The following is a 27657-nucleotide window of genomic DNA, read 5'->3' as shown; positions in this document are numbered from 1 at the left end:
CACACACATATATATAGTGAAATGATTACCACCATCAAGTTAATTAGCACAGTCATCATCTTACAGTTACCTTGTTTTGTTTTCCATTAGACGAGACTGCTTAAGATCTGCTTAAGATCTAATCTTCTAGCAAATTTCAAGTACTCAATACAGTTTTATTAACTAGAGTCATCAGGCTGCACATTAGAGCCTAAGATCATATTATTATATAACTGAAAGTTTGTATCTTTTGATCAGCATCTCCCCATTTTCCCCACACCCCAGCCCCTGGGATCATCATTATACTCTGTTTCTATGAGTTTGACTTTTTAAATTTTTAGATTTCACATGTAAGTCATACCATACAGTATTTGTCTTTCTCTACGTGGTTTATTTCACTTAGAATAATTACCTATAGGTTCATCTCTCTTGTTGCAAATGGCAGAATATCCTCCTTTTCACAGCTGAATAATATTTGTATGTGTATATATGCAACAAATTTTATTTATTTATTCATCTGTTAATAGACACTTAGGTTTTTCTATATTGTGACTACTGCAAATAATGCTTCAATGAATAAGGTAGTACAGATATCTCTTCAAGACAGTGATTTTATTTCTTTTGTTTATGTATTTGAAAGTGAACTTGCTGGATCATATGGTAGTTTTACTTTAAATTTTTTGAGGAACCACCATACTGTTTTTCATCATGTCTGCATTAATTTACATCCCCACCAACACTGTACAAAAGTTTCCTTTTCTCCACATCTTTTCCAATACTTGCTATCTTTTGTCTTTTTGATAGCCTTTGTACTAACAGGTATGAGGTGATATCTCATTGTTGTTTTCATTTGCATTTCTCTGATGATTAGTGAGATTAATGTACATATTGGGCATTTATATATCTTCTTTGGAAAAATGTTTACTCAGGTCCTATGCCCATTTTAAAAATCAGATTATTTGAGATTTTTTTACTGTTGAGTTGTATGAGTTCTTTATACTTTTTATATATTAACTTACCAGATACATGTCTGGTAAGTCCAAATGTCTTCCCCATTCTGTAGGTTGCTTTTTCTGTTTTTTTTTTTTTTTTTTTTTTTTTTTCCACACAAAACTTTTTCAGTTGATGTATTCCACTCATTTATTTTTACTTTTGTTGCCTGTGCTAAGACAAAGTCAAGAATCTTTTTCCATAAGACTTTTTCTTGGAGTTGTACAGTTTCATGTCTTACATTTGTCTTATGCCATTTCGAATTGACTTTTGTGTATAGTATAAGAAAAGTGTTTATTTCTTCCCCTCCACCAAATACCCCATGGCTATCCAGATTCCCGAACATAATTTCTTGAAGAGACAATCCTTTTCTCATTGTGTAATCTTAGTGCAGTTGTTAAAGATTAGTTCACCATACATGCATGGGTGATTTCTGAGCTCTCTATTCTGTTTCATTGGCCTGCGTGTCTGTTTTTATGCTAGTACCAAACTTTTGATTACTACAGCTTTGAAATACTGTTTGAATTTAGGAAATGTCATGTCCCCAGCTTTGTTCTTCTTTTTCAATATTGCTTTTGTGGTTCCACATGAATTTTAGTATTTTTTTTCTGTTTCTGTGAAGAATGTCATAGGAATTTTGATAGGGATTGTGTTGAATCTGTAGATTGTATTGGGCAGTTTGGACATTTTAACAATATTCATTCTTCTAATTCAAGAACATGTGATATCTTTCATTTGTATCTTTTTACATTTCTTTCAACAATGCTTATAATTTTTGGTGTACAGATCTTTCACTTGCCTGGCTAAATTTATTCCTGGGTATTTTTTCTTCCTGATGCTATTGTAAATGGGATTGCTTTTTAAATTGCTTTTTCAGATAGTTCATTGTTACTGTATAAAAACACAACTGATTTTTTGTGTGTCGATTTTGTATCCTGCAACGTAACTGTGCTGCACCCTTCAAATCGTCATTTACATTAGGCATTTCTCCAAGTGCTATCCCTCCCCCAGTCCTCCACCTGCCGACAGGCCCAAGTATGTGATGCTCCCCTCCCTGTGTCCATGTGTTCTCATTGTTCAACTCCCACTTACGAGTGAGAACATGCAGTGTTTGGTTTTCTCTTCTTGTATTACTTTGTTGAGAATAATGGTTTCCAGTTTCATCCATGTGCCTGTCAAGACATGAATTCATCCTTTTTCATGGCTGCATAGTATTCTATGGTGTGCAATCGTGTCTTCATCTATATGACACAGATGCTAATATTGTCCTTATGAAATTATTGTGAAAATAAATAATATATATGAAACCTTTTAACATGTATGATTATAAAGTAGTTGCACATGCAATTATAAGCTAACTAGAAAAATAATTATTAATTTTCTCTTATGTACTGCGTTCTCTAAGAAAGCTTTAACTATTCAAATGTGTTATATATATTTTTGACTCTCAAAAACTTATTTTGTAAGTTCAGATGTTTCTGTATCTCATGTTCTTAAAGGAGAATATTCTAAATTTATTTTCAGAATCTTAACTTAAGAATTCTCTTTTTTTTTTTTTTTTTTTTTGAGACGGAGTCTCGCTCTGTGGGCCAGGCTGGAGTGCAGTGGCCGGATCTCAGCTCACTGCAAGCTCCGCCTCCCGGGTTTACGCCATTCTCCTGCCTCAGCCTCCCGAGTAGCTGGGACTACAGGCGCCGCCACCTCGCCCGGCTAATTTTTTGTATTTTTTTTAGTAGAGACGGGGTTTCACCGTGTTAGCCAGGATGGTCTCGATCTCCAGACCTCGTGATCCGCCCGTCTCGGCCTCCCAAAGTGCTGGGATTACAGGCTTGAGCCACCGCACCCGGCAACTTAAGAATTCTCTAACCTCAAGTTACATTAAAAATATTGCATAATATACTAGTAATTAAACAGGCAGAAAGTGACTCTTTTCTGAAATCTCCTGCTTACAAAAAAAAATGATAGAATGTTTACTCATAACTAATGAAAACTAACCTAGTATAGGTATACAAAATTTAAAAGTAGATACTGGATATATTTAAAACTTTCACATTGTATTTTTATTAAAATACTGCCCTGAAATTATTTCAGGATTTTGTTTCATTTGTGTAAAACCAACTTAAAATGCATCAATAGTTATCTGATAATGATTTCAGTTTATGACGAAGAACTATCATAATCACTCAGAATTTTTTAAAAAGTGAGTCAATAAATTCATATTTCTAAGTTCCAACTATGATAAGCCGCAAACAAGATTTTAATATTATGTTAAATCAGAAATTTAGACTGAGACCCTAAATTATGACATTCCAATTACTAACATATAAAATTATCAGAAATTACATATCCAAAAATCACTTTAGTGACATTCAGTCCCCTCTCTCGCAGCTAAGGTATAAATATTGGTGATTCAGAGACAGATCTACAAAGGTGCCCTTTGTATTCTGGGAGTTTACCTTTTCTTCCAAGGGAGAAAAGTAAAGGGGTGCTTTCTCCCCCATCGAGCCTAATAAGACCGGTTTTAACAGCATCTCTCAGAGAGCTAGATGTGACTCCTCTGCAGTTGGGAACAGGCCACACTGGTGAGCAGCTTCGGTTGGAAAAAATCTAAGGCAATTTCTGGCTCACATTTTATAATACAAATCAGGGAGAATGAATTCAAAGAGGGCAATATGTATATGCATTTTTCTTTTTTAATATTATTTAGATGTGCCATTGTGAATGAACTTGCTTTTAATTTCAGTGTGATACTTGAAAAATGATACTTTATTTTACTTGGGAGTAACTATGTTATAGAAAAGCAAAGAGAAAATGGAGCAGAGGGAGAGAAGAGAGAAAATAGGAAAATGTAATTAGTGTTTAATATAAAGAAAAATAGTAAATCAGAGGACAAAGCAAATGAACTCTGCAATCCTTAGAGAGATACGAAATCACAATGAAGAACCACTTTAGTCAAAGGAAATTATTCTTCCTCAGAATCCTTCGCTTGGAATTCTAATGCCGTAATTGAAATGGAAGGCAGTGTGGTCTCCATCAGCAAATAGAGGCCCGGGAAATCACCAGCAATGACCGACCGCACAGGAGACAGAGGGGCAGTGGCTTTTGAAACTTTAATTTTATTTAGTTATGTGCTTAGAAAAGAAAAAAAGGGAGGAAACTGTGAATGCTTTGTTTTGAATATTAACTAGAAAAAATATTCTAACACAACAGAAGGAGATTGTGGCAAATGATGAGTACATTTCAAACATTTAGAGAGTTTTATTTTTTTCAAATAAGAATAGATTCATCTGAGTGCCTCTGTGGTAGAAATATCAAATTAACAGGTTTTCTTTCTTACATTACAGATATAATTATGTATCCATATACAATTCTGTATCTGTATCTGTATACAATTCTCGCTGGTTGCAAGTAAAATTGAACACACTGTCTTTAAAAACGCACCTACCTACATACCTACTTACACGCATATCAATCATAAAAAGTGAACACAGATCAATTAAATAAAAATTTTCAAAACCTAGAGGTTAAAAAGCAACAATAATATTTAGGCTATTTCCCACATGTATTTATTTTAAAAGGTTGTTTAATTTGCAAAACCTCCCAGTGCTGAGGGACTTAGAGTTGCAAAATGTTAGAGCAGGAGAAACATCAGAGATCATAAAATTCAACCTCCAGTTATGTTGACAACTGGAGGAAACACAATCAGTTGTGCTTGTTGTTTAATGTCATGGGGTGATTGGTAAACAGAACTGTTAAGTTGGCCATAAGCTAATTCCGTCTACTTTACATGTTGGCAAGGATGTGGTGGGGTGAGGAGACAATGATGGTACCAACCTAGGAGAAAAATGAAGTTTCACTGGAGCAGCACGAGGAAAATATGCCTGCTCTAGGGCCTTTACCTACCCTAGATGAGAAAGCTGGCTCGAGAGATGCAATGTGCTCTGCATTGCAAGAAGACAATTCATTACAACAGTTCACAAGAGATGTGAAATGAGGCTGTGTGGGTAGGGTTACCTGGTAAAATAAGAGACACACAGTTACTTTTTAATTTCAGGTAAAATTCCTTTCTTAGTATAAATATGCCCCATGCAATATTTGAGACATACAGATATTAAAAATTTATCATTGTTTCTCTGAAATTTAACTGGGTTTTCTATATTTTCATTTGGGAAAACTGGCATTCCTACATTTAGGGCATTTCCAGAAAAGCAGGAATGCTGCCAGGCCTAGGCACAGCACGAGAATACCCGGATCTCCACGAACTATCTGGGAAAGAATATAGCATCAATGATTTGTAGGGTGTGAAATGCTTTTAAAAGGCTAAAATGACTCAGGAATTATCTATGTCTATTTTTAGAGACTTCTAGTTTTTTTAAAAAATTTTAATTTGGTGGTAAAAGTATCTTTATGCCATTTTGTAGCTATCAGGAATATATCAATATAGTATTATTTGATAAAATAAATATTTGCAGAAAAACAGTTATAAGAAAATGATATGGGCATTACAAAATAATTATAGTTCTTCAGTTTAAAATTAAGTATTCTCTTCCCCATAATACATGGCTGGTTAGATTACTGAAATAGGTTCTAAATCAATAAACCATAGGGTAACCTTCAACTCTGCATTTTCTTGGTTATACCCAAGAATTTATATATATTGGGGGAAAGGTGAATTATTGAGTACCCCAAATAGAATACTATAAACATCTCTATGCAAATAAACTAGAAAATTTAGACAAAATGGATAAATTCCTGGATACATACACCCTCCCAAGACTGAACTAGGAAGAAGTTGAATCCCTGATTAGACCAATAATAAATTCTGAAATTGAGGCAGTAATAAATAGCCTACCAACCAAAAAAAGCTTAGGGCCAGATAAATTTACAGCTGAATTCTACCAGTGGTACAAAGAGGAACTGGTACCATTTCTTCTGAAACTATTCCAAACAATTGCAAAGGAGGGACTCCTCCATGACAAAAAACAGCCAATATCGTACTGAATGGGCAAAAGTTGGAAGTATTTCCCTTGAAAACCTGCACAAGACAAAGATGCCCTCTCTCACCACTCCTATTCAACATAGTATTGGAAGTTCTGGCCAGGGCAGTCAGGCAAGAGAAAGAAATAAAGGATATTCAAATAGGATGAGAGGAAGTCAAATTGTCTCTGTTTGCAGATGACATGATACTATATCTAGAAAACCCCAATGTCTCAGCCCAAAAGCTTCTTAAGCTGATAAACAACTTCAGCAACGTCTGAAGATACAAAATCAATATGTAAAAATCACAAGCATTCCTACACACCAACGACAGAGGAGCAGAGAGGCAAATCATGAATGAATTGCCATTCACATTTGCTACAAAGAGAAGAAAATACCTAGGAAGATAGCTAACAAGAGAAGTGAAAGACCTCCTCAAGGAGAGTTACAAACCACTGTTCAGGGAAATCAGAGGGAACACAAACAAATGGAAAAATATCCCATGCTCATGGAAAGAAAGAATCAATATTGTAAAAATGGCCATACCGCCCAAAGTAATTTGTAGATTCAATGCTATTCCCATTAAACTGCTATTGACATTCTTCACGGAATTATGAAAAAAATATTTTAAAATTCATATGGAACCAAAAAAGTTCCCGTATAGCAAGACAATCCTATGCAAAATGAACAAAGCTGGAGGGATCACGCTAGCCAACTTCCAACTATACTGCAAGACTACAGTAACCAAAACTGTAGCCTCTGTTCCACTGGTCTATGTGTCTGTTTTGGTACTGGCATGGTACATCATCATTGGTGTGTAGAAATGCTACTGAGTTTTGTACACTGAGTTTATATCCTAAAACTTTACTGAAGTCATTTATCAGTTCCAGGAGGTTTTTTTGGTAGGGTCTTTAAGGTTTTCTAGATCTAGAATTGTATCATCAGAGAAGAGAGCTAGTCGGACTTTCTCTTTTCCTCTTTGGTTGTGGGTTTTTGTTTGTTTGTTTGTCTGAGACAGAGTCTTGCTCTGTTGACCAGGCTAGAGTGTCATGGCGTGATCTCTGCTCACTGCAACTTCCGCCTCCCAGGTTCCAGTGATTCTCCTGCCTCAGTCTCCCGAGTAGCTGGGGATTACAGGTGCCCGCTACCATGCCTGGCTAATTTTTGTATTTTTAGTAGAGATGGGGTTTCACCACGTCAGTTAGGCTGGTCTTGAACCCCTAACCTCAAGTGATCTGCCCACCTTGGCCTCCCAAAGTGCTGAGATTAAAGGCGTGAGCCATGGTGCCTGACCTGGTTGTGTTTTCTTTCTTTCTTTCTCTTACTTGATATTTCTGGCTAGGACATCCAGTACTATGTTGAATAGGAGTGGTGAGACTGAGCATCTTTGTTTTGTTCCAGTTATTGAGAAGAATGTTTCCAGCTTTAGTCTATCCAATATGATGTTCGCTATGGATTTGATATAGATGACTTTTATTATTTTGAGACATGTTTATTCGATGCCTAGTTTTATGAGAGTTTTTATTATGAAAGAAATTTGAATTTTATCAAAGGCTTTTTTGTTTTATCTTTTGAGACGATCATGTGGTTTTTATTTTTAATTCTCTTTATGTCTTGAATCACATTTATGGATTTGCATATGTACAACCAACCTTGCATCCCAGAAATGAAGTCTACTTGGTCGTGGTGAATTATCTTTTAGATGTGCTGCTGGATTTGGTTTGCTAGTATTTTTTTAAGGAATTTTATTTCTATGTTCATCAGGGAAATTGACCTGCTGTTTTCTTTTTTCACCATGTCTTTGCCAGGTTTTGCCAGTGTGATACTGACTTCATAGAATAAGTTAGAGATGAATTTCTCCTCCTCAATCTTTAGAATAGTTTCAATACAATTGGTAACAGCTTTTCTTTATACATCTGATAGAATTCAGCTTTGAATCCATCTGATGCAGAGCTTTTTTTGGTTGGTAGATTTTTTTATTATTATTAATGATTCAATTTTGGAACTCAATATTGATCTGTTCAGGGTTTCAGTTTCTTCCTGATTCAATCTTGGGAGGTTGTGTGTTTCTAGGAATTGATCCATTCCCTCTAGGTTTTCTTGTTTTTGTGTGTAGAGGCATTCATAATATTCTCTGGGGCTATTTTGTATTTCTGTGGGATCTGTTGTAATGTCATTTTTGTTGTTGACAAAGATTCTGTTGATTCTGTTGTTGATTCTGATTGTGTTTATTTGGTTCTTTTATCTTTTTTTCTTTGTTAATCTAGCTAGTGGTCTATTGATCTTGTTTATCTTTTCAAAAACCAACTTTTGGTTTTATTGATTCTTTGCTTAAATTTTTTGGTCTTAATTTTGTCCAGTTCTGCTCTGATTTTGGCTATTTCTTTTCTTTGACTAGCTTTAAGGTTGGTTTGTTCTTGTTTTTCTAGCTCCTTTACGTGTTATGTGAGATCATTATTTGAGATTTCCCTAACTTTTTGAGGTGACAGTATGGCACTATAAACTCTCCTGTTTACACTGTATTTGCTGCACTACAGAGATTTTGGTATGTTGCATCTCTGTTTTCATTTATTTCCATTTTTTTTTTTCTGATTTCTGCCTTAATTTCATCATTCACCTAAAAGTCATTCAAGAACAAGTTCTTTGGGAAGAACTTCTTGGTATTGAGTTCTATTTTTATTCCACCGTGGTCCAAGAGTGTGGTTGATATGTTTTGATTTTATTGAGTTTATTGAGACTTTCTTTATCGCTGAGCATGTTGTGGATCTTGGAGTATGTGCCATGTATAGATGAGAAGAATAAGTATTGTATGTTTGATGGGTGGAGTGTTCTGTAGCTGTCTATCGGGTCCAATTGGTCAAGTGTCAAATTTAAATACAGAAGTTCTTTGCTAGTTTTTTCCTTAATGATCCCTTTAATGCTATAAGTAGATTGCTGAAGTCCCCCATTTTTATTCTGTGGCTTTCTAAGTCTTTATCTGGTCTAGAAGTGTTGTTTTGTGAATATGGGTGCTCCAATGTTAGGTGCATATATACTTAGGTTAATTACCTTGTTGAATTGAACCCCTTATTAGTATGTAATGCCCTTCTTTGTCACTTTTTACTGTTGTTGGTTTAATATCTGTGTTTTCTGATAGAAGAATTGTGACACGTGTTCTTTTTTGTTTTCTGTTTATATGATAAATCTTTCTTCAATCTTTTAAGTTGATTTATGGATGTCATTATGTGTGAAATGGGTCTCCTGTGGACAACAGATGAATAAATAAATAAGTCTATTTTTTTAATGCAACTTGCTACTCTGTGCCTTTTAGGTGGGTTTTTTCGACTGTTTATATTCAATATTAATATTGATATATTTGGTTTTGACCCTATCATAAAGTTGTTAGATGGCTGCTTTGTAGTTTCTATTGTGTGCTTACTTTATAGGGTATGTGGACTATGCGTTTCAGTGTATTTTTGTGGCAGCAGGTGTTATTCTTTTACTTCCATGTTTGGAACTCCTTTAAGGCTCTCTTGTAAGGCTGATCTAGTGATCTAGTGGTAATGAATTCCCTTAGTACTTGTGTGTTTGTAAACGATTTTATATTTGCTTCATTTATGAAGCCTAGTTTGGCAGAATATGCAATTCTTGGTTGGATATTCTTGTTTTTGTGGATAATGAACCTCCATTCTCCCCTGGCGTGTAAGCTTTCTGCTGAGAAGTCTGCTGTAAGTCTGACGGGATTCCCTTTGTATGTCATCTGACATTTTACTTTAGCTGCCTTTAAGATTTTTTTCAGGCCATGCACAGTGACTCACACCTGCAATTCCAGCACTTTGGGAGACCAAGGCAGGTGGATCACTTGAGGCCAGGAGTTTGAGGCCCATCTGGCTAACACAGCAAAAACTGTCTCTATTAAAAATATAAAAATTAGTTTGGTGTGGTGGTACACTCCTGTAGTCCCAGTTACTTGGGAAGGTGAGGCGTGAGAATTGCTTGAATCCAGAAGATGGAGGTTTCAGTGAGCCAAGATTGTGCCACTGCACTCCAACCTAGGCAACAAGAAATACTTTGTCAAAAAAAAAGAAAGAAAGAAAGAAAGAAAGAAAGAAAGAAAGAAAGAAAGAAAGAAAGAAAGAAAGAAAGAAAGAGAGAAAAAGAATTTTTTTTCTTTAGCATTGACCTTGGATATTCTGGTGACTATATGCCTGATGACATTCATTTTGTATAGTATTTTTCAGGTGTTCTCAGGTTTTCTTCTAACTCTCTGGCAAGCTTAGGGACATTTTCTTGAATTATTTTCTGAAATATGTTTTTCAGGGTTTTTTTTCTCCTTATCTCTCAGGAATGTCAGTGATTCATAGGTTTGATCACTTTACATAATCAAAGACTGTCCATTTTTAAAAATTATTTTTCTTTCACATTTTTCTCACTGAGTTAGCTTGAAAGAATGGGCTTCAAGCTCTGAACTTTTTCTTCTTCTTCCTCCAGTCTACTAGTAATATTTCAATTGTGTTTTTTAAATTACTAAGTAAATTTTTCAATTCCAGCAGCTCTGATTGATTGTATTTTAAGATGTTTGTCTCCTCCTTCATTTCTTGGATTGATTTAGAAATTTGTGTTGATTTTCAACCTTCTCTTGGATCTTGCTGAACTTCTTTGCAATCCATACCCTGAATTCTTTATCTATCATTTCTGTCTTTCCATTTTGATAGGGACCATTGCTGGAAAGCTAGTGTGATCCTTTGGTGGTGTCACTAAATTCAGATTTTTCATTGTGCCAGTTTTTCTGCACTGATTCCTTCTCATCTGGAGACTCTGGTACTTCTAACATTTTAATTATTTTGTGGGGCAAGATTTTCTTTATTCTTTCCCTGTACTAGTACTATTATTATTTATTTCCCTTTCCTCCTGCCAAAAGGTGTGACTGTAGCAAATCCTGAGTAGGGTCTTTGGCTTTGCTTCTAAGCATTTCTGTCAGCAGGTTTTACACTGGCCTGAGCTGTTCAACCTATGAGCCAGTAGATGGCAATGATGGGTAAGAGGTGCTGATGGGTAAGAGCCAGCTAAGGCGTCTGTGTTGCTTACTGTGTTGTTTACCTGATCCTTGTTTACTAGGAGAAACTCTCTGTTGCCTCAGCCAATGGGCTGATATGTGGAGTGCACCATGGTCTCCCTGCTCAACCCGAGGGGCGTGGGCTAAAAATGGGTAGGCCCAGACCAGACAGGCCCACCTATGGGTCTCCTGATGGCACACATAAGCACTAGTGCTGAGGCAAGTTCTGTAGATGATCATAAAGCACCCAGTGGTGTGCCTAGGCATGGACTCTGAAATCCCCTTGGCTTCAAATTCTCTGCACAGGGATTGGGGGTGGCCTAACTCCTAATCCAAGATAGTAGGTGCTCCAGATGCCTCAAGATCTGCCTGGGTATAAAGCACAGAGGGCCCCACGTCAGCACAATATGTACAGAAATACTGGGGCACTGAGGCTGCTCATCTGGGCAAGTGGGTGCTCCAACTGCCTGGAGAGCTGCCTGGATATGAAGCAGACAGGGTCCCATTGGACCAGGATCTCTGCACAGGAAGGGTGAGGTGGCTCAGGCTGATGATCTCGGCAAGTGGGTACTCCAAATACCAGAGATCAGCCTGCATGTGAAGTGGAGAGGGTCCCACTGCACAAGGATCTCTGTACAGGATGAATGAGGTCACTTAGGCTGCTAAATGAAGCAAGAAAGTGCTCTGAATGCCTGGAGATCTATTTGGATGTGAAGTGGAGAGGACATCCTTGCACCTGGATTTTTATACAGGAAGGGTAGGGCGGCTCAGGCTGACAATCTGGGCAAGCAGATGCTTTGAATACCTCAAGACCTGCTTGAGTATGGAGGAGAGAGGGCCCTGTTACACCATAATATATGTCCAATAAGGATGGTGTAGCCTAGATTGCTAATCCAGGAAAGCAGGTGCTCCAAAAGCTTGGAGATCTGCCTAGGCATGAAGTGAGTGGGCTCCACTGCACCATGATCTATGCCCAAAATGGTTGGGCAGGTCAGGCTGCTGGTCTAGGCAAGCATGTGCCCTGACTGCCTGCAATTCTGTCTGGGGGTGAAGCGGCGAGGGCCCCACTGCACACTGCACCAGGATCTCAGGAGAGCGGGCTAGAGCACTCAGCAATGACACAGACAGACCAGTTCATCAAACTGGATGAGGTTGCAAGCCTCAGAGCCCAGAAGTAACCACTGCTGCAGCAACTCTTCTCTCACCCCAGGCTATAATGGGGGAGGACACAACTACAGTGCCTACCGCTGAAGACTTTCTACAGTTCTGGCTGTGGAGGCCTTACCCCACTCCAGAGCAAGCAGGCCAATCTTTGGTCTCAGACTAAAATGTCAGCACAGCCACACTGCAGGGTCACCAAAGAATGGCTGACTTTGTATGTACCTGAATTGAAAATGGCATCCTGCTCTGGGTCATGGTGTGGGAAAATGCCTGCAGCCTTTCCTAGTGTCTTTTCCTCTTAGTATCGCCAGGCTTCCCCCAAGTTAGCTCCAGGGATTGGGAGGAACAAAGTATTCTCCCTCAGTCTGGGTTTCTCAGATCCTAAGTGGAAAAGTGAGTCACAGAGGGAGGCTCTGTGCCTTTCCCACATACTGGGGCTTCACTCACTTTTATTAGCCAGATGTCATCACACAAGGTGTTTGCCAGCATCCTCCTCCCCAGATCTGAAGTGTTCTTCATGATTCCTGTTTTCCTTTTTGAATTAAAGCTCACAGAGTTTGATCTTTATGCACTATCTTGCTATTTCTAATTGGCTGAAGCATCGTAAAGACTCTAATCTGCCATCTTGGAAAGAAATTCTAGAAATTTTATTTTAGATATATTGTTTCCATGACTGCTATGATGTGAACGTTTGTGTCTCCCCTGAATTCATGTGTTGAAACCTAAATAGCCAGGCCATAGTATTAGGAGGTAGGGTTCTTTGGAGGTGATTGGGTCATCAGGGCAGAACACTCATGAATGGGGTTAGTACCCGTAAAGAAGAGGCCCCAGAGAGCTCCCTGGCCCCTGCCACCACATGAAGGAGGACACAGCTAGAATGTCTCATCTATGAACCAGAATGCAGGCCCCATAAATTATTTCAGGCTACAAAATTATTTTATGATATGCATTATATTAGTCAAAATGTCAACCCAGATGTAAAAACTTATCAGTTTAATTATGAAAGACATAGCTTCCTCTTTGATTTTTTTCTAAGTGAAAAAGGCACATGTTACTTACACTTAAGATTCTTTCTACAAGTGTATTTTAAAGAATTTGCTTTACTGAAGGTCTTAAGAATCTATTATATTTTTCCTTTTCTATTTTTATTTTTTTGATATTCTTTCTGTACACAGTAATACGGTATTTTTTGGAAAGGATATGGATCTCTTGGCATATTAGTTTCCTAGGGCTGCCATAAGAAACAGCCACAAAGTGGGTGGTTTAAAACCACAGAGATTTGACTGAGTTCTGGAGACTGGAAGTTTGAAGTCAAGGTATAGGTAGAGCCATGCTTCTCTGATGGCTCCAGGGAATGATCCTTCCTCACCTCTTCCTAGCCTCAGGTGGTGGCTTTCAATTCCTAATGTTACTTAGCTTTCAGCTACACCACTCCAATGTCTGTTTCTATCATCACATGGCATTCTCCCTCTGTGTTCTTGGTGTCTCTTCTCTTCTTCTAACAAGGACACCAATCATATTAAATTAGAGCTCACTTTAATTGAATGTGATCTCATCTTAATTTGATTTCATCTGCAAAGATCCTATTTCCTAATAAGGTCACACTCAGAAGTATGCAGTTAGGACATATTTACTTGGGGGAAACAATTGAGCCCAAAACAGTGTGAATCTTGTTGAATATATGGAGAGCCAGTTGTAGGACTAATATTCTCTTAGCAGTTAAAATCAGAATGCATGAAACTTCCAGATTGAGCCACATCCTAGGTAGACATTGAAAGTCCCCCAGGAATGTCTGCCAGGTAAAGATCAGAATGAGTTGTGTCTGACATGAGACTTGGAAGTTAACTGTGACCTCAATTGCAGGGACTCTAAGATGAAGAGGATAATGTTTTTTAAAAAGTCTTTTGTTTGGAAACAATAATACATTCACAGGCAGTTTCAAAAAATGGTATAGAGAAGTTTAGTGTATTTTTCACTCAATTTTCCTCAGTGGTTTTATCACATCTAATTATAGCCTAATAAAACTCAGGATCTTGACATTATTACAAAATGTGTTAAATTCTGTCATTTCATTTCATGTGTAGAATCCTATAATGACCAATGCAATCAAATTACAGAACGATGCCATCACCATGAAGATCTCTCTCATACTTAACTCACCTAGTTATAGGATTTGAAGTCCTATAGCATTTAAAACAAATCATATTTTTCTAACGTGCACAAATTAAAACAAAATGCAACAGAATGGTCTGAGACTATTATGTGGTTAAAGAGTTTAGTATCTGGTACTGTAATCAAGTCTCAGAGGGTCAATTCCTGGCTGTGCAAGCAAGAAAAGTTTTTCAAATAATTTGAGTCAAAATGTAATCTTTATTTATTTTTTTTTTCTTTTGAGACGGAGCCTTGCTCTGTTTCCCAGGCTGGAGTGCAGTGGCACGATCTCGGCTCACTGCAACCTCCGCCTCCCAGGTTCAAACGATTCTCCTGCCTCAGCCTCCCGAGTAGCTGGGACTACAGGCGCATGCCATCACGTCCAGCTAATTTTTGTATTTTTAGTACAGACGGGGTTTCACTATGTTGGTCAGGCTGGTCTCGAACTCCTTACCTTATGATCCACCCACCTCAGCCTCTCAAAGTGCTAGGATTACAGGCATGAGCCACCACGCCTGGTCTTTTTTTTTTTTTTTTTTTTTAATTTTGTGTTCTGGGGTACATGTACAGAATGTGCACATTTGTTACATAGGTAAACACGTGCCGTGGTGATTTGCTGCACCTAACAACCTATCGCTAAGGTATTAAGCCCAGCATTCAATAGCTATTTTTCCTCATGCCCTCTGTCCACCACAGGCCTCAGTGTGTGTTCTTCCCATCCCTGTGTTTATGTGTTCACATTGTTCAGCTCCTAATAAGTGAGAACATGTAGTATTTGGTTTTCTTTTCCTGCATTAGTTTGCTGAGAATAATGGCTTCCAATTCCATCCGTGTCCCTGCAAAGGACATGGTCTTGGTCCCATTGATGGTTTCATAGTGTTCCGTAGTGCATATGTAACACATTTTCTTTATCTAGTCTATCGTTGATGGGCATTTGAGTTGATTCTATGTCTTTGCTATTATGAATAGTGCTGCAATGAACATATCTTTATATAACATGCAGGTATCTTTATATAACAATAATTTATATTCCTTTGGGTATATACCCAGTAATGGGATTGCTGGGCCAAATGGTATTTCTGGTTCTAGGTCTTTGAGGAATCACCACACTGTCTTCCACAATGGCTGAACTAATTTATACTCCCACCATCAGTGTAGAAGTGTTCCTATTTCTCCACATCCTCTCCAGCATCTGTTGTTTCCTGACTTTTTAATAATCACCATTCTCTCTGGCATGAGATGGTATCTCCCTGTGGTTTTAATGTGCATTTCTGTAATATCTGTGATGTTGAGCTTTTTTTCTTATGTTTGTTGGGCACATAAATGTCTTCTTTTGAGAAGTGTCTGTTCATGTCCTTTCACCACTTTTTAATGAGGTTATTTGTTTCTTTTTTGTAAATTTGTTGAAGTTCCTTGTAGATCCTTGAAATTAGATTTTGTCAGGTAGATAGATTGCAAAAAAATTTTTCCCCTTCTGTACATTGTATGGTCACTCCAATGATTGTTTCCTTTGCTGTGCAGAAGCTCTTTAGTTTAATCAGATTGCATTTGTCACTTTTTGCTTTTGTTGCAATTTCTTTTTACATTTTCATCATGAAATCTTTACTTGTGCCTATGTACTGAATTGTAGTGCCTAGATTTTTTTCTAGGGTTTTTATAGCTTTGGGTTTTATGTTTAAGTTGTTAATCCATCCTGAGTTAATCTTTGTATGAGGTGTAAGGAAGGGATCCAGTTTCAATTTTCTGCAAATGGCTTGCTAGTTCTCCCAGCACTATATATTAAATAGGGAATTCTTTCACCATTGCTTGTTTTTGTCAGGTTTGTAGAAGATCAGATGGTTGTAGATTGCAGTCTCTATTCTGCTCTATTGTCAGACAAGCTGACTGCCAAATCAAGAATGCAAACTCATTTACAGTAGCTGTAAAAAGAAAAAAAATACCAGAGAATACATCTAACCTAGGAGGTGAAAGATCTCTAAAAGGAAAAGTACAAAAGACTGTTAAAGGAAACTATAGGAAACAAACAAATGAATAAACATTCTATGCTTATGGATTGGAAGAATCAGTATTGTTAAAATGGTCATACTGCCTGAAGTAATCTATAGATTTAGTGCTATTCCTATCAAACTACCATCCTCATTTTTCACAGAATTAGAAAGAAACCATTCTAAAATTCATATGGAATAAAAAAAGAGCTCAACTGGCCAAAACAATCCTAAATAAAAAGCATAGTGATGGAAGTATCACATTACTCAACTTCAAACCATACAATAAAGCTAGAATAACACAAGCAATATGGTACCAGTTAAAAAAAAAAAAAAAAAGAAAACAACCAGACACATAGAGCAATAGAACATAATCAAGAACACAGAGGTAAAGCTGCACACCTACAGCCATCTGATTTAAGACAAAGTTGAAAAAAATAAGCAACAGGGAAAGAACTCCCTTTTCAATAAAAGTTGTGGTTGCTGGCTATTCATATGCAGAAGTGTGAAGCTGGAGCTTTTCTAACACCATATTCAAAAACTAATTGAAAATGGATTAAATATTTAAATAGCACACCTAAAACTATGAGAATCCTAGAAGAAAACCTAAAAAATATCATTCTGAACATCAGCATTGGCAAATATTTTATGACTAACTCCTCAAAAGCAACTGCAAGAAAACCAAAAGTCTGCAAGTGTGACCTAACTAAACTGAAGAGCCTATTCACAGCAAAAGAAACTATCAACAGAGTAAACAGACAACCTACAGAATGGGAGAAAATATTTGCAACTACATAGATTAGTTCATTTTCATGCTGCTGATAAAGACATGCCCAAGACTGGGAAGGAAAATAAATTTAATGGACTTACAATTCCACATGGCTGGGGAGGACTCACAATCATGGTGGAAGGCAAGGAGGAGCAAGTCAAGTCTTATGTGAATGGCAGCAGGCAAAGACAGAGTTTGTGCAAGCGAACTCCTCTTTTTAAAACCATCGGATCTTGTGAGACTTATTCACTATTGTGAGAGCAGCACAAGAAAGACACGACCTGTGATTCAATTACCTCCCACTGGGTCCCTCCTATGACATGGGAGAATTGTGGGAGTTATGATTCAAGAAAAAATTTTGGTAGGGACACACTAAAACCATATCATTCCACCCCTGGCCCCTACCAAATGTCATGTCCTCACATTTCAAAACCAATCATGCCTTCCCAACAGTCCCCCAAAGTCTTAACTCATTTCAGCATTAATTTAAAAGTCCATAGCCCAAAGTCTCATCTGAGACAACTCCCTTCTGACTATGAGCTTGTAAAATCAAAGCAAGCTAGTTACTTTCTAGATATAATGAGGGTACAGGTATTGGGTAAATACAACCATTCAAAATGGGAGAAATAGGCCAAAACAAAGGGGTACAGGACCCATGCAAGTCCAAAATCCAGTGGGGCAGTCAAATCTTGAAGCTCCAAAATGATCTCCTTTTAATTCATGTCTCACGTCTAGTTCACACTGATGCAAGACGTGGGTTCCCATGGTTTTGGGCAGCTCTGTCCCTGTGGCTTTGCAGGGAGGGAGAATACAGCCTCCCGCCTGGCTGCTTTCATGGATTGGTGTTGAGTGTCTGTAGCTTTTCTGGGTACACGGTGCAAGCTGTCAGTGGATCTACCATTTTGGGGTCTGGAGGACAGTGGCCTTTCTCTCAAAGCTACACTAGGCAACGCCCCAGTGTGGACTCAGCTGTCGGGGTTCTCACCCCACATTCTCCTTTGCACTGCCCTAGCAGAGGTTCTCCATGAGGGCCCTGCCCCTGCAGCAAACTTCTTCCTGGACATCCAGGCATTTCCATACACCTTCTGAAGTCCACACACAGGTTCCCAAACCTCAATCTTTGAGTTTTGTGCACGTACAGGCTCAACACCAAGTGGAAGCTGCCAAGACTTGGGGCTTGCACGCTCTGAAGCCATGGCCCTAGCTGTAACTTGGCCCCTTCTAGTCATGGCTGGATCAGCTGGAACACAGGGCACCAAGACCCTAGGCTGCACACAGCAGAGGAACCCTGGGCCTGGACCATGAAACAATTTTTTTCTTCCTAAGCCTACAGGCATGTGATGGGAGGGGCTGCCACAAAGTTCTCTGACATACCCTGGAGACATTTTCCCATTATCATTGTGATTAACATTTGGTTCCTCATTACTTATTCAAATTTCTCTGTGGCTGGCTTGAATTTCTCCGCAAAAAATGAGATTTTATTTTCAATAACATTGTCAAGCTGCAAATGTTCTGAACTTTTATGCTCTGTTTCCCTTATAAAACTGAATGCTCTTAACAACACCCAAGTCACCCCTTGAGTGCTTTGCTGCTTAGAAATTTCTTCTGACAAATACCCTAAATCATTTCTCTCAAGTTCAAACTTCCACAAATCTCTAGGGCAGGGGCAATATGCTGCCAGTCTCTTTGCTAAAACATAGCAAGAGTCACCATTGCTCCAGTTCCCAACAAGTTCCTCATCCCATTTGAGACCATCTCAGCCTGAATCTTACTGTTCATATCACTATCAGCATTTTAGGTAAAGCCATTCAACGTGTCTCAAGGAAGCTTCTGACTTTCTCACACTTTCCTATCTTCTTCTGAGCCCTCCAAACTGTCCAACCTCTGTATGCTACCCAGTTCCAGGTAGCTTCCACATTTTCAGGTATCTTTTCAGCCACGCCCCACTCTACTGGTACCAATTTACTATATTAATTCCTTTTCATGCTGCTGATAAAGACATACCTGAGACTGGGAAGAAAAATAAATTTAACAGACTTACAGTTCCACTTAGCTAGGGAAACCTTACAATCATAGCATAAGGCAAGGAGGAGCAAGTCAAGTTTTACATGGATGGCAGCAAGCAAAGAGAGAGTTTATACAGGGGAACTCCCTTTCTTAAAACCATCAGATCTCCTGAGACTTACTAGCTGTTGCTAGAACAGCCTAAGAAAGACCCACCCCCATGAGTCAATTACCTCCCACTGGGTCCCTCCCATGGCATGTGTGAATTGTGGGAGTTACAATTCAACATGAAATTTTTGTGGGGACACAGCCAAACCATATCACTATGTATCTGAGAGATATCTAATATTCAGAATCTATAAGGAACTTAGTGAGATTGAGGATTGAATGGTACTTCTGTTAGATGTTCTTTGAGAAATTTCCAAACTGCTTTCCACAGTGGTTGAACTAATTGACATTCTCGCCACCAGTGTCCGAGCACACACTTTTCTCTGCGGCCTCACCAGAATCTTTTTTGTTGTTGTTCCACTTTTAAGTAGCCATTCTGACTGATGTCAGATGGTATTTCATTATGGTTTTGATTTGTCTGATGATTAGTGATACTGAACATTTTTTCATATATTTGCCAGTCATTTGTATGTCTTCTTGTGAGAAGTGTCTGTACATGTCCTTTGCCCATTATTTAATGCCATTTTTTGTTTTTCTTGGTTGAATTAAGTTTCTTATTGATTCTGGATATTAAACCCTTGCTGGATGCATGGTTGGTGAGTATTTTCTCCTATACTGTAGGTTGTCTATTTACTCTGTTGGTTGTTTATTTTGTTGTGAAGAATCTCTTTAACTTAATTATGCCCCCCTTGTTGATTTTTTCTTGTAATTGCTTTTGGAGACTTAGTCATAAATTCTTTCCCAAGGCCAAGTACAGAATTTCCTAAAATTTCATTTAGGGTTTTAATTGTTTGAGATCTTGCATTTAAGTATTTAATCCATCTTGAGTTAATTTTTGTACATAGTGAAAGGTAGGGGTCCAGTTTCATTCTTCTGCATATGGCTGGCCTGTTATCCCCCAGCATCATTTATTGAAAATGGAGTCATTTTCCCACTGTCTGTTATTGTAAACTTCATCAAAAATCAGGTGCTTTTAAGTGTGTGACTTTATTTATGGGTTCTCTATCCTGTTTCATTGGCTTATGTGTCTGTTTAGTCAACAGTACCACCATACTGCTGTGGTTACTGTAGTATAGCTTGAAGTTTGGTGGCATGATGCCTTTGGCTTAGAATTGCTTTGGCTATCCGAGCAGTTTTTTGGTTCCATATGAAGTTTAGAAAATTTTTTTCTAATTCCATGAAAAATGAGGTTGGTAGTTTGATAAGAACATTGCTGATTTTGCAGATTGCTTTGGGCAGTTTGGCCATTTTAACAATGGTGATTCTTCCTATATGTGAGCTTGGAATGTTTTACTGTTGTTTGTTTTGTTTCATATTTCTTTCAGCTATGTTTTGTAATTCTTAAGAGATCTTTTGTCTCCTTAATAAGCTGTATTTCTACATATTTTATTCTTTTTGTGGTTATTCCAAATGGGTTTGCATTCTTGATTTGGCGCTCAGCTTGAATGTTGTTATATAAATGCCACTTATTTTTTTGTACATTTATTTTGTATCTTAAAACATTACAAAGGTTTTGTTTTGTTTTGTTTTGTTTAATCAGTTGTAGGAGCCTTCTGTTGAAGTCTATAGGGCTTTCTATGTATGGAATCATACGGTCCATGACGAGAGATAGTTTGGCTTCCTCCCTTCCTATTTTGAATGCCTGATGGTTCTGTCTAGGACTTCCAGTAGTACGTTGAATAAGAGTGGTGAGAATGAGCATCCTTGTCTTGTTCCAGTTGTCAAGGGGAATGCTTCTAAGTTTTGCCTGCTTAGTGTGATGTTGGCTGTGACTTTGTCATATATGTCTCGTATAGTTTGAACAGGCAGTCAATGAGATAAAACATGATTTTTAGATTTTGTATCATCTGATATCATTAGTCCCTGGATTATATTGAACTTAAATTTGATCAACCTAAATATTGGGATACATATTTATTTTTAAATTCCAGTTCCACAAAGTAATTATATGTACTTAGAAGTTTAAAATCTAAAACAGACAAAGCTGAACTAAACAACAGGGATTTGTGTCTTCATCTTTTTGTATCTCTCAAAATGCTGCAAAACATTAGATGATAAATAGCTGTGGAACTGATATTACTTCACTGTACATTTAATTTGCTTTAAATTTATTACATAAAAGCCCATACTCTAAAAAATAGTAGATTTAAATGGTGTTTTCTTTACAAAAGAAATCTCAAATTGCACTGAGTATCAATTACTTTAGCAAATATGAAAATTACATGAGATTCTATATATTAAAAATTTGTGCAATTTTTTTTCAGTTGTGTGTCAAATTGAGTTTACATATTGTTCTCTTCCAGTGTCTCTGTCACAAATTCATCCATCTTTAAATGATACCACATTAGTCTTCCTAAAGCACAGGTCTAAACATTCACTTTATACCTCAAGTTCCTTTATTGGATTTTCATTACTTAAACATTCTATACCAAGAACACTCCTGGGGAATTCATCATGCTCAGCCATGCATCCCCTACTTACATTTCCAGTCTTCTTTCCCAAGGCTTCTTTTATTCATTCTGTACTCCCATCAAAATAGGCTACTCATTTTACCTAGAACATATCCCAAATTTCCTGCCCTTGTTTTTCCATGCTATTCCACCTACTCTTATATCATTTCCTTTCTTCTGCTGCTGACTTATTATCCATTCTTCAAAAGCTCAAATGTCTTTCACATACTTTTAAACTTGATTCAATTGTTCTCACTATTAATTATCTTAATTAGTCATTTATGCCATTTGCACATTCTACAGTCTACTTTGGTTATATAGATATTTGCATTAGGCTTTCTCATCTTTCTTCAATCTACAGAAGTAGTGGAGAATTTTGCTTACTAAATATTGAGCTCAATAAATATTGCTGAATTTAATTGAGGGTCAGGGATGCTTCTGTGGAATGATTAAACGAATACTATAAGGAAAGAAGTGATGGGCATATTTATCATAAATACCCCTAAATGAAATGGAGAGGAACATACAGCTTGGCTGCAGAGGATGTGGTCATTATGTAAGCTAGGACAGTCACATCCAATTTCAGATACATCCTCAGCTCTTTACCTCGGAAGTATGCATTGCATTGGTCAGAGATCATGTTTCATCCATCTTTAAATTCATTTTCTAGCATATGGAAGGTGTTAGGTAAATACACATTTAATGAATGTATGACATCCTGCTGCAGTATGAGTTCTGTCATCGAGATGTGAGTCAAGATTTTGAACTCGAAAATTAGCACAATAATATCCTCACCTGGAAGCAGTATTATCTGTGTGTCCTTCTCCACTCAAGATCAAAAATGCATGCTAACCATATCATTAAACAATGTTTAAGATTTATCATCATTGGTGGATTCATCTTGGACTTTTCAAAAACATTCAAGCATGCACTAAGAATGAATGACTTTTATTCAGAATTTATGTTATTACTTAAAATGTTTAAAGCCATACCATCCATAGTATTTTGAAAACTAAACTGCCTTCCTTTAAAAAAAAAAAAATTCCACTGGTTGCCTTACTCAAGACATGCAGTCACAACACTGACTCATGATACTTAAGACTTTAGTTACTTAAAAAACAAAATTTGGGAGCTACTTTTTATTTCAGAGTAATGCATTTATTCAAAAATTATTATAAAATACATATGAAAGATTAAGAAAACAATGTTATAATATAATCACTGAAAGATAATAATCATTAGATATTTTGGCACATATATTTCTAGTTATTTTGTGCATATTTGTGTAATTTTATTTTTTTCCCACAAAATCAGAAATGTATCTTAGACCATCTTTTTCACTGAAATTTCCATTTAAAATAGCTTTCAATACAAATAAATACACTTCTATAATATTAATGGCAGAATGCATGTGGTTTATTTATTTTATTGCTTTAGGTAATTAATTATTTGGGCTAAATCTTTGTATAAATGTTTGATTATCTTCTAGGATAAGATCTTGGAAATGAAATGCTGCTTCAAATGTCCCTGTTACTCTACATCCTCACATTTGAGGATTTATTTGTGTCTATGTAAAACTCGATTTCTGTCCAGAAACTCCTTGTCTGGATCATTTCATAACTGGAAGCCTTGGTACCATATCAATTATGACAAATAAAATAATAAAAAGAGGACTCTGTAAATTATGCCAACAGTTCACTTACCTATGAGGGTGAAAGCCACTACTGTTTAAGTAATTGCCAATGTTGTACTTCTTTTCTTTTCTATCAGAATTTGAACTCAACCATTAAAGCTAAGTTGTTTTAGATTTAACAAAGAAAACCTGACTGTATTAGTTTGTTTGTACCAACCAAGTCCTACATATTGAAAAGCTTAAACAACAGAAACTTATTTCCTCACAGTTTTGAAGGCTAGAAGTCCAAGACCAAGGTGTCAGCAATGTTGGTTCCTTCTGAGGGCCTCTCTGCTTAACTTGCAGCTGACAGTCTTTTTCTGTTGTCTTCACTTGGTCCTTCCTTTCTGTCTATGTCTAAATTTCCTCTTCTTATAAGGATGCCCATCCTATTGGTTAGGGCCCACTCTAATGACCGCCTTTAAAATTACCTCTCTAAAGGCCCTATCTTCAACTACAGTCATGTCCTGGTGTAAGGAGGGTTAAGACTTCAATATATGAATTTGGGGAGGATAATTCATTCCATAATACTTAGAAGTTTGTATCATCTCTTCTAGTAAGTGAATAGTAATCCTTTTATTATTCTAAAGTATGATGATAAAGGATTTCAGATAGCCACATTTCATCAATCAGTAAAAAAAAAAATCTATTTCCACACTTCATTGATAAGATTCATGAGAGTGGGGACTGGGTCTGTCTTCATCATTATTCCCATTGGCAAATATATTGTCTAAAACAGAATGGGTACATAGCAAACATTTGTGAATTAGATGAATAAATGAAAGGAATATCCATTTACTTAAGAAACTGTGATAATTAGTGCTAGGGAAAAACCAAGGAAGTGTTGTGTCACTTTCAAAGAGTGTGCAATATCAAGGGAAGGATTACAGCATTTGAAGTCAGATAATAAAGCCATATTGCAAATTAAAATGCCCTCAAGGGGTAGGCAAGTAATTTAAATGTGTGAAGCAGCTATGAGTAAGAAAATAAGGAATGATAGGGGCCTTCTATTAACTAGAAAATCAGTATTAATCTTAAAGGTAATCAAATTATACTTTCTTTAAAAATCAGCAATAACAGTGTACTTTTAAATGAAATATGTCTGAGAATTTACTTAGAACCACAATGTGTCAGTTCTTGACTTTTGTTTAGGATATGCAGTTGCATCATTTTACAAATCAACTAAAAACATCATTAAAATCAAATGGCTAATGAATAGCATAGACTGCAATATTTGTGGTATTTGTGGTATCACTGACTAATCTGAGAAAAGACTGTAGAACTAACAGTTCATTTTGTCCTTCAAACCATTGTCAGATGAAAACATAATCTAAGCAGTCTCAAAATGTCTTCACTGGTTTAAAACATGTGAGTAATTCTACATAGAAATCTTTACCAATTTATAGACTATCTTATTAGTTATAAACACTATTATAGTAAACCTCTAAATTGTTTCCCAATTGTGTTATATGTGTCTATGAACCTTTATGGTAGGCTAGTTTTGTTTTTTACCCAGACAATTTTTTAAATGTCTCCATTGTTCTGCAACAGGTTATTATTTCAATTATTTACAGAGATTCTACATGGTTTAAAAAAATCACTTCGGATCAATTCCCATAAACTAATATTATATCTCGCTTTTTCATAGCCTCCATCAATTCCTTCCCTGTTGAGCTATTTGTACGTCTCAGCCAAAGGAGTATATGTATCAGATGTTGAATGAATTCCTCTACCAAAACATATTCTCTCACAAAAGAGAAAGTAAGTGACGAGTACTTTATACTCTACTTTAGGCCCAGCATTTGATTTAACCTAGGGCTATATGTATACATAAATTTTCATGGACACAGTTAATACATTTCCATTTTTATAGCCCTCTCAAATTTTTCAAATAGAAGTGAAGGGCTGTTTAATCCCTTCTCTTTGAGAGATTTAAGAATAGAATATATGTGTATACAGCCTGACTTGCTGGCTCTACAGTTGACTTTTTTTGAATCAGATATTAATTTGGGAAGACAGTTTAATATTTTCAATAAATATTACATGTTGCTGTTTCACACAGGAGGGATTTGTCCTCTCTCAATGAATTTAGTAACCTGAAAGGTTTCAGATGGTAGAACATTCATTTAGATGCAAAATCACAAGGTACAGTCAGAAGCAATGGAAACCTCTCTAATGCTCAGTTGAGGACCCTGCTGAGCTAAAATGCCTCCACACATTTTCCTTCTCATATTTAGGAGAACTGTAAATCGCTGGAAACAGCTACTTCATTTCTGTTCTCTGGCCAGTGCTTGAATCCCAGGAGATATTCCAGGGGGTATGGGTTTGATGGCTTCAGCTCATCCTCCAGAGGACTCTCTATACATACCACAGTTGAACTGACTGCCTTTGTAAGAAGTTTTGAAGCAGCAATAAGATTGCATTATCTCTTCTCCCTGGAGAGAAAGATCCCGTTTGATCAAGTTTACAGCCACCTCAGGGGCGGCAGGGAGCATTTTGCATTATGTCTTGCTGGCTCTTCCCCAGCCTGCAGTGGAGTCCATCTGCTCTCCTGACAGTACTTGTTTAAACTTGAGCAGCAGCATTAAGAAGGGAGGGGTCAGGAAAGGGATGAAGCATAAAGAAATCCAGGTATGAATTGGTGACCAGATGTTTCATTTGGAGGGAGCAATGTCCAATCTATTGTTAGAAATTCCTATTTTTGTGTTGCTTAACTATACTAGTTTTCAGCACCCCAGTATTTTATGTTCTCTCAGGTTTAGGGTTAATAACCATCCTGCTTTAGAAGCACATTTTCAGGACATCAGGTGAGTGAAGAGGTTTTTCCTGCCCTATCAGAGTAGTTTTCTTCCAGGAAAATTCCATCTTTCTATTAAAATAAATTTCACATTAAAAACTAGCATTAAAACATTTTTTAAAGAAAAATACCAGTATTCATTTTATAGTAATCTCTACGAAAGTATGAAACCATTCTATGAAGCACTTACTTTGCCTATGGAAATTTGTTTCATGTACATTTCTAAAGCATTAATAAATCACAACACATACAGTATCATGGACAATTAGCAAAATATTAGCTAATCAATTTTTATTAGTCAAAAAAATACCCTTAAAAATTAACACATATGGCTTTCTTTTCTCCTGGATCTCATCATGTTCTTTTGAGAGATTTTTCCTTTGGTGATTAGCAGAAGATATTTCTCTAGATTCCAAAATGAGGAGTAACATTACTGATGTTAGGAGATCTACTCATGCAAAATGCTGCTGATTGTGCTAGAAAGGACAGTGAACTGAGCGTCAGGGAAATTTATTCTTCTAACCCTGATTCTATCTCCAATTTAATATGTAGGTAGCACTGAATTCACTGCCTTGCACTAAATAAATGCCTGGGACTCATTTTCTTCAACTGTTCACTGAGAGAATCTAGAGAATTGCTAGACTAGGACCTTGCTTTTCAAAGCATAGGCTGCAAAACAGGAGCCTGTCCACAGAGCCCAGAGTCACTGATTCACAATCTGCATTTTAACAAGTTCTCCCTATTATTCAAATGCATATTAGAGTTTAAGAAGCAGTGTGTCAATTAACTTCAAGGACCTCTTCTTCAACAATCCCTAATGTCATGGAATAAAAATCTCATAGGGTATTTATATTTTGGCAGGGTGTCCCAATTTAGCTCAAAGTAAGATTCATGTTCTTGTTCTTTGCAGAACTGGAATTCAGGTGAACACTTAGGACACCTGTTTTTTCACATGAATTTGCATGTTTGGTGTTTTTGTGTTATGACTGAAGATTGGAGTTACCAGGAGAAAAGATGAGCATGGCAAAGACAATCGAGGGAGTGAGGTGACCTTTATTCTCAGTCTGTCTTCATGAACTAGTTTTAAATTATAAAAGAGAACACATGACCAGAAGTTGAATACCATCATTATAACCCATGATGATTTAGTCTTTGTCAACAATTCAGTGCAGAGATGCCCTCCCCAGTTTCTTCAATAATAGCCAGTAGCAGCATCAGTGGCTACTGTGGAACAGTAGCCAATAACTGCTGTGCCCAGAAGACTATCAGGGAGTCATGGTCATGGAGTGTACCAATGAGTGTGGTACTAGCAATGAGCCTTCCTATGATAGCCTTTGATTATTGCACTGAACAGATATTACTAGAACAGAAAAAAATGCATGAACTGCTTTGGGAGCACACATACACCCTTGGGATGCCTAGAAATAACTGCCCTACAGTGGAGCTCTAAGAGTGAATCCATCGTTCCCTTCATACCTGAAAATATTTCAGTGAATGAAACTTTCATCCAACAAATTGT

At 37.1% G+C, this 27657-nt stretch overlaps 1 long non-coding RNA gene across 1 annotated transcript in view; it reads left to right on the top strand.

The window, feature by feature from the left end:
* The window catches only part of LOC100429167 (uncharacterized), a 191853-nt gene that overhangs the window by 19795 nt on the left and 144401 nt on the right, over positions 1-27657 (top strand). The gene's annotated exons all lie outside the window — the stretch shown is intronic.

This window comes from Macaca mulatta, chromosome 2, assembly GCF_049350105.2.
Source record: "Macaca mulatta isolate MMU2019108-1 chromosome 2, T2T-MMU8v2.0, whole genome shotgun sequence".
Lineage (NCBI taxonomy): Eukaryota > Metazoa > Chordata > Mammalia > Primates > Cercopithecidae > Macaca > Macaca mulatta.
The sequence above is the reverse complement of the archived record's forward strand: the minus strand, read 5'-3'. Positions and strand labels throughout refer to the sequence as shown.